Source organism: Ursus arctos, unplaced genomic scaffold (genome assembly GCF_023065955.2).
Source record: "Ursus arctos isolate Adak ecotype North America unplaced genomic scaffold, UrsArc2.0 scaffold_4, whole genome shotgun sequence".
In the NCBI taxonomy this organism is placed as follows: Eukaryota; Metazoa; Chordata; class Mammalia; order Carnivora; family Ursidae; genus Ursus; species Ursus arctos.
The window spans coordinates 43,860,938-43,873,507 of NW_026623056.1; the positions used below are offsets into that span (position 1 = coordinate 43,860,938).

Consider the following 12,570-nt stretch of genomic DNA (forward strand, 5'->3'; position numbering starts at 1 on the left):
GGACGTGATCTTTGAGTCTTCTTGTTGGAGTTCATCCACAGTAGAAGGAACTAGTCCAAGCTGAGAGAATAGCAGGTGCAAGGGTACAAAAGGGAGAAGAATAGGGAAAAGGTTATAATACGGCTAAACCTAATGGGCCTTTATGCCACAATGAGTTTGCACTTTATCCTGTACCAGAAGAGGGGAGAAACCACGTTGGTTGAAATTAGGTAGGGGCATGAGGCACTTAGTTAGTAGACTATAACCTGAACATTTTAAATAATTAAGTATGGTAGATTGGGGAAAGGATAGGTTAAGTGAACTTCCCAGGCCTCTAATCTTATAACTAGATGAATAGTAGAGTGGAGTAGGGTGAGGGGAAGTGAAAATAAGCAGACACCGAAGCGATGTGAATATGATGAATTTGATTTTTATATATCTCTATTCATATGTTTATCTATAGTTATGTGTGAACATATTTCTCATGGCATTTTTTAACCTCATGTATCTCTTCAGATAACCTCTCTACTTTTCCCAGATAACAAAATGTATTCCCATGTTTTTATTAGGAAACATGTATCTTGTCTTGCTGCTCTTTCAGCTGTTTACTCGTTCTGCAAGCTTTCATGTTTTCTTGAATAATGTTATATCCCCAGTGGATATTTTTATAATGAAAAGTCACACATAGGGCTTTTTCTCATAGGGATAATATTAGTCGCTTCAAGAAAGTGTCATCACACACAAATGGGCCAGATTGAAAATTAGCAGGATATGCCTTGCTGGTTGCAGCCACGAAAGGGGTTCAGTATTCGTCAACGGATTTCGACTTTAAGGGAGGAGTTAACTGAAAATCTTTGAGGAAGACACAGGTAAGATGGAAGCAGACAGATGGGGTGATGTTGGAATGAAAAATAATGGGTGGTTTGGGAAGCTACTGTCTTACACATTATGGGCTTGCATTAGCGTCTGCCAGATTAACTGAGTTTTTAATCACCTGCTATTTATTTCATGTATAATTTTAAAATGGAAATGTTTACATCCCTGTAAAGTACAAATGTTGAGATAGACACAGACTTGAATTTTTTCTTTTCTTTTCTTTTCTTTTCTTTTCTTTTCTTTTCTTTTCTTTTTCTTTTTTTCTTTTTTTAATTTAACCAAGTTCCTTGTCTTGGGAGAAGGGAGAACGGAGTTATGGAGAGTCATGAAGCACTATCACAGTGTCTCATTTGTCTCTTTCGGCTTCAGTTTAGGTCCTCTTTACTTCATTCTTAACCTACTGAAATTGCTTCCTATCTACTGTGTCCCTATCTCCAGACTTCTTTCCTTCTGATACATTTCAAACACTGCTAGAAAGAACTTTAGACACTGTTCCCATTCCCCCAATCTTTTTTTTTTTTTTTAAGATTTATTTATTTATTAGACAGAGAGAGACAGCCAGCGAGAGAGGGAACACAGCAGGGGGAGTGAGAGAGGAAGAAGCAGGCTCCTAGTGGAGGAGACTGATGCGGGGCTCGATCCCAGAACGCCAGGATCACGCCCTGAGCCAAAGGCAGATGCTTAACGACTGCACCACCCAGGCGCCCCTCATTCCCCCAATCTTAATATGCATGTTGTTAAATTAATTAAACAAGGAGGTCATTAGCTTGACGTAACTCTAATGGCATGGTAGCCTAGTAACCAAACCAGGATCTAAGCCTATAAATGCCTCAAGGTTACAAATCCAGAACACCAAGAGGAACCAATCACAAACCGTCAACTAGGCTTTAAGCTACAGCCAATTGATAATTTCCTGTCTTTGCTTCTGCATTCTTTCTGTGTAAGTCTTTTCTCTTGCTCCTGTTGGCAGAGTGCTCCTGTCCACTTCTGGATTTGGGCCTGCCCGATTCAAATCGATTTTTGCTCACATGAACTCTTACGATTTTTAATATGCCTCAGTTTATCTTTTAGCAATGTTCTCTGAGTCTGTTTGTCCTTTCAGCCAGACCTAACTTTTGTTTTTAACTTCAATATGGGGTTGATGTGTGTTTCTGAAATTTCTTTCCAAAAGACTTGAATAAAATCCAAATATTTTACCTCAGTATTTAATACCTTCCACGATCTGGTTGCGAATTTACTATCGGCCACTCTTCCCTTTGGCCGTCATAAACCACTCCATGTTTCTTGCTCATGTCTTTTCACTTTCTTGTGGCCTTGCTGTTCATCACCAGAGAGTGGGCACCATGAGGCCTGATCGCCATGGGAAGATTTTGGAATGAATGAATCATTCATGGATCATCCATTCATTCGTCTACTTCCTCCTCAATCTCTGCATATCTAAATGCTGTGCTTGCTTTAAGGTGCTGATCAAATACCACCTTTTCCGTGATTCTTTCCCAGTTTGCTTCACGCAGAACCATGTACTCTGAGCGCTCATAGTATTTTGTTTATGCCTCTCTAGTGATGCTTATTTTCTTCCTGAAATTATTCTTTACATATTTTCTTAGAATGGGGTCTGTATTATATTTATTTTTGTGTCTACTCTAGATCCTAGACTCATGGTACTTAGTACATAGTTGGCATTAGTGTTCCTCATGTCTATTAATAAATAAAGTTGAAAGAGAACTGGGGGGTGATTGTCACATAAATTCCTAAATCTTTAGAATAGGTGCTTTGTAAACACACTGAAGAATTTCTCTTTTTATACAAACAAAAATGAACAACAACAACAAAAAACCCCAAATGTGGTGAAAATAAAGTTACAGTCAATTTTGGGATCACCATACCAATGATTAACAACTTTGATAGTAATCACAGCCTTGCTTTATCGAAAACTGACTCTGCCAGGCCATCTGATCCCTTTAAGTATATTATCATGGGTCTTTAAAACTGCCTTGTGAAGGGCTGTATCTATTTAAATAATGAGCATAGTGAGGTTGAAGTTGACTCATATTTGCTAAGTATGTGAACTGATATTCAGATATTGATCTAACAGACTCCAAAAGCTCTACCCACAAGGCCATACCTTTGTACTTTTTGGGTTAAGAAATACTTTAGGTTAACTGAGTGAACCGTCTTGTACGATGTCCGCAGTGGAGACACAAACATGACCAAGAAATCTGGGTATCTGTCGTGACAGGCCTTAGTCTCCTTAGGGGAGATCTGATGACTATATTGCTAACAAAGGAAGAAAGTACCGTCAGTAAACTTTTAAGTGAAATCCCAGAATTTAAGTTGAACCTGGTCACCATTTTCTATAATAATTGAACACTACAATCTGGAATCCAGTGGTGAGAAGAAATCTTGGGAGTATTCCTAACTGCGCTACCTGATTACAGTTTAAAGACCTGTATATTCTGAGGACCAGGAGGTCACAGAATTGCCTTCCTCTCTGCTGCCTCATTAACCTAATTTCCCCTGCTTACTCTATCTCCAGTCATCCCTGGGATATGCTAATGGTAATGTCTCTGGAGTCAATGGAAGGTAAAATCACACAGGTACAAAACAAATTAACTGCAGAATTACCAGGTTTTTTTTTTCACAGCATTGGAGGACTTTTGTCCTTACGATAGTCTTTTCTTTTCTTTTTTTGAATGTAGTATGGCTAAGTCAATGATCTTTTCATTCTTTTAATTGTGTAATGAGTGTTCATTATCTTTCACATGGGAACTAGAGAACATTAGTTCTCTTTTCTTCTGTTTGTCTAACTGACAGGGTTAGGTGAACAAGGGATGTTCTAGCTCTTTCTTGATTGTCTTCTTCTTGTTCCTCCACTCTGTCCCTGTCAGTAGGAGATTTTTCTGCAGGTCCACTTCTTTTAGTACCTCTTAGTATTAATAATTAGTGAATGGAAATTACCCATGTTTTTTTGTATAGCAACTTATATTTTGCATATTTATTATTTTACCCTAAAAATCACAATCTGTGAAAGATAGACTAATAGTATTTTCATCTTCATTTTACAGCTAAGGAGACAGGTCATTTTCTTTTCTTTTTTTTTTTTTTTTTTAAGATTTTATTTATTTACATTAGAGAGAGAGTGAGCGAGTGGTGGGGGGAGGAGCAGAGTGGGAATGAGAATCAATATGGGACTCAATCCCACCACTGCAAGATTGTGCAGGTCATTTTCCTTTTGAATGTGAGAAAAATAGCATTTGTAGTCCTACTGTCATCAGAGCCATTGACCGCAAAACTGTATCATTGTAGCAAGGGACCAGGAAATATGTAAGCTGAACTAGGTTTCCTATTTCTCATTTTCTCTTGTACTCATCAATAAGTACAGCACTGAATTAAGACCATGGACTTTGGACTAGGACTGCAAAAGTACAAGTCTCAACTCTGACACTTAGATACTGCATGTTATTGGGCAAGTTACTTGACCTATCAAAGCTTCAGTTTCCTGTTCTAAAAAGACGTGGATTATGATCTTTATACCTACCTCAGTGAAATCATGTTAGGAACTATTTAACTTCCAGGTCATCATCATCATGCTTACACTCATCTATTCAAACGAGGTATGTTGTGCCAGTATTCATTCATTCCTTTAACAAATATTTGAATGTCTGCTATGTACTAGACATTGTGCAGTAAACCAGACACACACAGTCCTTGCCCTGATTAGAGAGTACATAGCAAAATGTCTGAGTTCATTCAGTTATGAGAATGTGCACAGCAGAATATCTAAGAATATTCAGATGTCCAAAGTTCAGGATTTTGATGAAGAGCTAAACAGGAAATGGACAGTGAATTGCAGTAAGGGAAGAAGAAGAAAGCCAGACAACTGCACTGCTGTCCTAGAAACCAAGCCAAGAAAGTGTTTCAAGATGGTGGTAGTGATCAGTTGCATTAAATGTCCCTGACAGCCAAAGTGAGCAAGAGACACAGAATGAAACTTTGATTTTGGAAAGAAGATATCATAGATGTTTTGGATAAAGGCCATTTTAGTAAAAGGTGGGAGAAGAGAAAACAATCATTTGGTACATGCAAATTTTCAGGAATGAATTTCTAGCATTCCTAGCTCATGGCTGCTAGAATTCTTCTCTTCTAAAAGAGAATATTCATCTTTTGGTAATGTGGGCAATTTACTCGAATAGAGGATCTGTAATATTGCTATCAATATATCTATTCACCTTCAAGTTTTTAATCATTGTATCAGAATTCCTGGAAATATGTCCTTTGAACTAACTTATTCACTGCTGGCTTTCTTTTATACCTACCATTCTGTAGGGTCTTATATCCAGGGACAAACATACATCATCCTATCTTATTTTCCTAATATATAGCATTTTATAATGTTTGACTAAAAACATAACTTTTGTGTCTAATGAGGTGTTGAATGCACTAAGAACATCTAGCCATGTTAAGGAACTCATGTGCCCCCATTTTCAGACATCTTTTAACACATGATACTTATTTTCTCATGGCACTTATTTTCCCAGACAAGATATAGACATCTTATCTTCTAACACTGATATAAATTATTTCTCTTAAAGTAACAAAGAGAAAAGCAAATCTGAGTAAAGCTTTCATTGATTTGCATTTTTTGGCCTCAAATATTAAAGTATACGGGTGCCTGTGTGGCTCAGCTGGTTGAGTGGCTGTCTTTGGCTCAGGTCATGATTTCAGGGTCCTGGGATCAAGCCCCACATTGAGCTTCTTGCTCAGCAGGGAGTCTGTTTCTCTGTCTGCCCCCTCTTCACCCCTGTTGATGCTCCCTTGCACTCTCTCTCTTTCTCTCAAATAAATGAAATCTTAAAAAAAATAAAGTATATAATGACTTCTGGCATTGATTTCTTGTTTGGAGATAAATATTGCAAGATTCGAGAGATGGTGTATGGGCTTGCTTTTGAGCTTTCTTGTCAGGGCTAGGGTATCTAACTTTAAGAAAGAATCACCCTCATGTTTGACGCAGGACACAGGAACTCTCTCCAGAAGTTATAAATGATATTTCAGCCTGAATTGGTTGATCAAATTGTTAGAACCAAAGGGAATCTATTCAGGGAGATCTTAACACCTTTTTAAAAAGGGTTTAAAATTTTGCTTCCATTAAAAAATTACCATAAAAAGAATATATGATATTTGTGATTATGACATATGAAATACCTGACATTTGATGGTGGTATTTTCTCCTTGTTATGGTAAGAACATGACATAAGAGAAACCTAGTATCTTAATTTTAGAAAACAAATGTAATAAAGATTTAGAGAACAGGTAGGCTTGTTTCGTTCTGTTTTAATATCAGTGCAAGCATATTATAAGTGAATGAAGCAGGAGTTTGTTTTTCAATAAAAGCCTTATTTTAAGTCTTCTTTATTAATATCTAGTGATGTAGAAATTGGTTTTATTGGTGACAAATAACAGATCCTTTTAACATTTGAAAAGAAGAAAATGCTGTTTGCTTAGCGTTTTGATTTGTAAAGACAGAATTTTGAAAATGAATCCCTTCCAGATTTTTTTACTTATGAAAGGTCCTTACATGAGAACAGTCTCCTAAATCTAGTGGCTCTTTCGCTCTGCATTCCTAACCAAGAGTTACAATAACAAGCGTTTCCCCCAGGGATGAGTTACCTGACTTAAGTAGATGGACCATGAGCAATTTAGGCCATTGCTTCATTATGTGAGACAGAATATGTTATCACTAGCTTCACAGTACCATTTTCACGGAAGCTTTATTTAGAGAATCTGTAAGTGCTTGCCTATCACTGAATATTTGCCCTGAGTCCATAGGGTCAATGCTATGAAGCTATTTCCTTCAAGTAAAAGCTATTTACCCAATAGAGAAATCATAGCTATCATGTTTAAAGGTACATGAGTATCTAAGAAAGGAATAAGGCCTCCAGTTCACACTGGGACATGCCATTTCTTCATGGGGATTGCCTTGGGGGTAATATTTTTAAAAATACATGTAGTTTCCATAGAAGATAGGAATAGCAGATCATTTGCTTCTCACTGCTCAGATTTGCTAAGACTCTTATGAAGATTTTCCCTGGGCACATGAATCAGTTTAATAATGATTGCTGCCAGTTGGTGGCTAGACATCAGACTGCCAGCCTACTCAACAGTGTTGCCATCTGCTATTTGGATTCACAGTGTGCTGCTGCTACGCACCACCTCATTAAGAACGGGACCCTTGTGAGCCATAGACAGTAGCTTATTCAAGTGAGCTGAAGCGATCTCCTCCCAAGCCACATTTGTAGAGGCTGCACGCATCTTGTCTGAGTTGGGAATCGCTCTATGCTGATCATGCAGTCTGATAGTTCGCTGTCTCTGATCATCTAGGTGTTAGTCTTTCAAGCCAGCTCCTTGTTCCAAAGTAGTGTTAAAATTAAAAAAGTGATTATTTCAAAGATTTGTAAAAAAATATTCATCGTCTCCTTTTTTGGTAATACAATTAACATCTTGAAATGATATTACCCAGTGGTTTGCCAAACACAAATATTTGAATAAGTTGAGTGTGTTATAATTCATTGGACTTTTTGGGATAGAGTTTCCAGTTCTGAAGATTTTTCAGTTTTGTGGAAATCCTACTGCCCAGTTTTTATTTCTTGAAAACTGAATTTCAAAGGCTTTCATTGTACTTTTCCTTTTTTTCTCCCACTAAATATTCGAAGACAGCTGTGAGTGCAAGATGTTGTATACGTCAGATGGAAAGGAGTGCATTTTATCCAATACCACCGTCACCTTAGAGATTTAAGCATTTTTGTAGAAAAAAAGAAAATTTATTTGCATATGTCATGTAATACTTAGACCTTCTCCATCTACCTCAATAGGTAATGGATTCTGTAGCACTTAGAACATTAGACAGTTATATTTCAAAATTGGGCTGGTTTCAAATAGCAAAGGAATTCATGGGCTGGTGTTCAAGTCTCAGGCACCCCTCCCCCAACCTCCACACAAATACTCAGTTCTCACACTTGCACTTATAGGCGTCCAAAATGTGCTTTTTCAACCCTATGCTTGTTAGGTACTTGGAGAAGAAAGGTTTTAGTGAGCAAATAGAATTGGGAGGTAGAGCATCTCAGACTGGGTTTTCCAGGATTCAGACTCTGAGATGTAGTTTTACCTGTAGGAGGTTTATTAAGAAGAGCCAATGGGACCAACGCTTGTAGAAAAGAAGAAGAAAGGGAGAAGCTGAGCTGTAATGCAGGTCCAACAGCAGCTTTGGCTAGTGCCGTGGGGGAGATCTGGAGTTGGAATGACCTTCAGAGTTATCCTAAGATGGGCAAGAGAACAGCTTTGTACCCTTGCACTGATAGGTCATTGGATATGGGCAACCGCATGAAGAGGAGTGACCTGAAGTAAATTGGTTCTCTGCAGTGGGGGCAATTCCCAAAGAGGGCTGTGAGCTATAGGCTGCTTGCTCACATACTCCCAGCAAATGAGGAACAAGTCCTTCCTTTAAGGGGGATCTGGGCCCATATATCACAATGCTGGTACATGGGCCAGGTCAAATCATGTCTTTTGGAGAGTTGCACTAAACATTCACAAAGGAATGGCTTTGAGAATTTGGTGCTAAAGAAACCTTCCCACTTCGTTTCTCTCCTAACATCAGTTCATATTTTATGGAGGTAGTGTTCCACAGAACATAATTTGGTAAATGTCTCCCCTATCTTACAGTGCCTTGCAGGCTGTGTTGAAAGAACTGAATACCTATGGTTTGCTCCAGGCAATCCTGCCCAGCAGTCCTGCTTAAAAACTTTGGTGTTGGTATATTAGCTATAGGTTTGCAAGTCCCATACTTGGGTGTGTGGGAAAAGTGACTTTATTTTTCCATAACTGAACTTAATTTATTTCTTCATCTCTCATTCTGCCTGATGGTGCGCGCGCGTGCGCGCACACACACACACACACACACACACACACACATTCACCAAATCCGTCACTTTAATAATTGTCCAGGTATATAGACATTATATTTTAAAATAATTTACTACAATGTCCTTTCCTCTTCTACCCAGGGCTGCAGCTAAGCTGCAGAGGACTTAGGTCACGTCATGCTTTAGGGGATATATCTGATTCTGGATTGGCATCTGTTCACACTGACTTTTCTGGTCCTCACTGATATCACCCTCCATGCTGACATCTTTTGAGATGTCTGCATTTCCATCCAGAACCTCTTCAGAGAGTTCATATCACATCTTCGCCCAAGAGGTCGCTCAGGTCTGTCAGCTATTGGGGTCATTTCTCAAATGTTTTCAATCACCCCAAGATCAAGAGTTACATGGTTGACAGACTGAGCCAGCCAGGTGCCCCTCTCTTTGCAGTATTTTATAATTTACCCTGTAGAAAAATAATAAATATTACAATTGGTTTACTTCTAGGTATTTGATGTTTTCAATACTATTGTAAATTTTAAATATTTTAATTTCTCCAATTGGTCCAGTACTAGGATGTGTAATGCAGTTGATTTTGATAGTGACCCAGTATTATGATATTCTGACCTTGCTAAATTCACAGTTATTCTAATAGCTTATTTGTAGATAGTTTCAGATTTCTACCTACACAATGACATGGCTAACTATTTTATTATTTTATTTTATTTTATTTTATTTTATTTTATTTTATTTTATTTTATTTTATTTTATATTTTATTTTGTAATATACGTTCCTGTTTTCTTTCTCTCCCTCTTTCTTGTTCACTGTCCTGGCTAGGACATTAAGTGCAATGCTGAATAGAGGTGATGCAAGTGAACATCCTTGCCTTCATTCCAGTACTAAAAGGAAAGATTCCATGCTTTACCATTAAGCTATTATGTTAGCAATAAGTTTTTAGTCGCTATCTTTATCAGGTTAGGAAAATTCTCTTCTATTTCTAGTTTGCTGATAATTTATAGTGCTAATGAGTGTTGATTTGTCAATTGCTTATTCTGCATCTATTGAGATTATCATTTTTTTCTCATTTGTTCTGTTACATGATGAATTAGATTAATTAATTTTCAAATGTTAAACCAACATCATGATGTATTAGCCTCTTTGCATATTTCAGATTCTATTTGATAATATTTTATTTAGTACTTTAGCATCTACGTTTGTGAGATTGATTGGCTTCTGAGCAGGAGAGAGTTAGGTAGCTAACCTCCAATTAATTTATCACCTGGAAGCATATTGGGGGTGTTTCCTGGAAAGAAAGAAGGAAGATAACCCAGATAACCCAGGCTAATCTCCTTGTAAACATATTGATAACAGAGTTCATGTAAATAAAGTAGTATTAATTATTAGGAGGTGAGTCCTTATCTATGAGGTGTTTTTAGCAGGGAGCCCCTGATTCAGGATTGACTGTGGTAAACAAAACCAAAGTCTATGAATTTATGGCGTGTGGCCCCCAGGGAAATGTCATGTAAGTTACATAATTATCTGGGTATAAAATAGAGAAGTATCATGACCTAAAATGCCCCATGTTGTGTGAAGTGAATTCACTTAGAGAACTTATCTCTCCAGTTTAGCCAAATAGCTCATCCAATGCCAGAAGGACGGATCTGGGAAACGGTAGACACTGTTCAAGACTTCTTTCTGCTTTACCTGTCCTCTTGATTGCTTATTTTCCTGAGATTATTAGCAAAATTTTATAACGGATAAAATCTCTTATTCCTGAGAGTCTTTGAGTCTGATTTGACAATCCTGTCTTTTATGTTGTCTCAATCTATAATATCCCTCTTTTGTAATGTCAAGTTTTGAAATCAAAGTTATGCTTGTCTCATAAAACAAGTTAGGAAGGATTTGTGTGTTCCTAGTTAGTAGAAAAATTGTGTAAGATGGTATTTTTTTCTTCTTAAATATTTAAAATAATTTACCAATGCAGTCATATGGGCTTGAATATTGCTTTATAAAAAGCTGTGGACTTCCCCTGTGGTGGAAAATGGCACAAAAGCCCCTCTTTGACAAGACAAGAGGTAGGTTGGCCCTTCATGAGATGCCTCCATTTTCTTTCCCGGTTTTCAGGCAACTGACTTTCTTGGAGTGGTGTTGCAGTCTGAGACTCTTACTACTCAACCCTCCTTCCTTCTGTCTTTCCTCTGCCTTCTCTGACTTCCTTTTTAACGGTCACAGACGTTTCCCCAAATAAATCTCTTGTAAATCTAATCCTGTCTTTGCATGTGCTTCTTAGCGGACCTGAACGAACATGTTTGGACTTTGTTTTGGCAAGTAGATACTTACGAATCAGCTCCATACTACTCAGGCTTGTTTTTAAGCCGCTTTAGGGGACTAGTGTAGATTTTACTTTCAGGCTAGTTTAGTCCAACGTACATAAGGTATAACCTTCGTGGGATCCTAGTGAATGTCTGGGGTTCCCAGTGAGGAGTAGGCTGGATGGAAATTAAATGTTTCCCAACCTCATGCTGGTTTTGGGAATTAAGCTTAGTGTTCAGCAATGAACACAAAGGGATCTGTGTGCGGATTTCTGAAGTTTCTTTCTCTGCAAAGCTTCCTCGCTGGTACTACGCCCTGAAATTTCAAGACATCTCAGTTTCACTCAAGTCCAGTCTTTGCCTCCTTCACTCAGCAAGACTGCAACACGATCCAGAATGCTGAAACTCAGAAGAGCAGGGCAACTGTAGGGTCACTTTACTCCTTCTCTACAGTCATCAGTCCTTTACTGCCACTTGTCCTATGTCTGAAAAGCTACTTCACGTCCCCCCCCCCCCCCCGGCTTCTTGGAACCCTGACAGCCAATCTTTTTGTAAAATTTCTAATATATGTGTTTAGAGCTATAAATTTCCCATAAGCATTTGTTTTCGTAGCATCCTGCAAGTTTTGATATATTGAACTTTCATTAGCATTCATTTAAAAATATTTTCTAAATTCCACTGTGATTTATAGTTTGACTTGTGGGTCATGGGGAGTATGTTCCTTGAATTACAAGCACTTGGAAAAATTTTTTTTTTTTATTTTTACATAACTGATTTCTGGTTTAACTCATACCCTATATGATTTCAACCTTTGGAAATTGGTTGAGATTTGATTTGTGATCCATCATATGGTCAATTTTGGTGAATGTGCTGGGTGAACCTTAAAAGAATATATATTCTGAAATTTTTGGATGTAATCTTTTATATTATGTCTTATTAATATGTATGGTGCCAACACGCAGGAAATGGTAGGAGCTCAACATATATTGAAGTACTCAAAAGTTTTATCCTATTTGTGGCAATTCCAGATGAAATAAGAGAGGATAATAATAACGCCACAAGGTTTAGGCAGAGAGAAAACCATTTCTGGTAAGACAGAGCCTCAGAGAGGAACCCTGAGTTAGAGCATGAAGTTTCCCCCCCATTCCAACCAATATTAATGCCAACACTTTATGTGACGAAATCATCCCAATATTTTTCTTTCCTGTGTTTCTACCAATTTTCCCTTACTTGGTTATAAGCGCTGTATCACTGGCGCTATGTGACAGTAAAAAACAGTATTACAGGAAAGTTAGTAATGTTGATTTATAAAGCTCATAGAGACCTAAGAAATGGTTAATTTTATTTCTCCATCTTCCCCCAAACAACTCATGATTGTTTTAGAAATTACATGAGTTTAGACAATGACTAATATCTCTATCCAATGGTCTAATTTTTCAGGTAGAATCATTTTTTAATCTTCCAAGTTCTAATATCAATTTCTATTCAA

At 37.6% G+C, this 12,570-nt stretch overlaps 1 long non-coding RNA gene across 1 annotated transcript in view; it reads left to right on the forward strand.

Moving 5' to 3' along the window:
* The first annotated feature begins 636 nt into the window (after positions 1-636).
* LOC125281510 (uncharacterized) overlaps positions 637-12,570 on the forward strand; it is a 144,539-nt gene continuing 132,605 nt past the window's right edge. The window contains exon 1 of the long non-coding RNA XR_007188755.2: positions 637-848. This is a non-coding gene — a long non-coding RNA (uncharacterized LOC125281510). The remainder of the gene's footprint in view (positions 849-12,570) is intronic.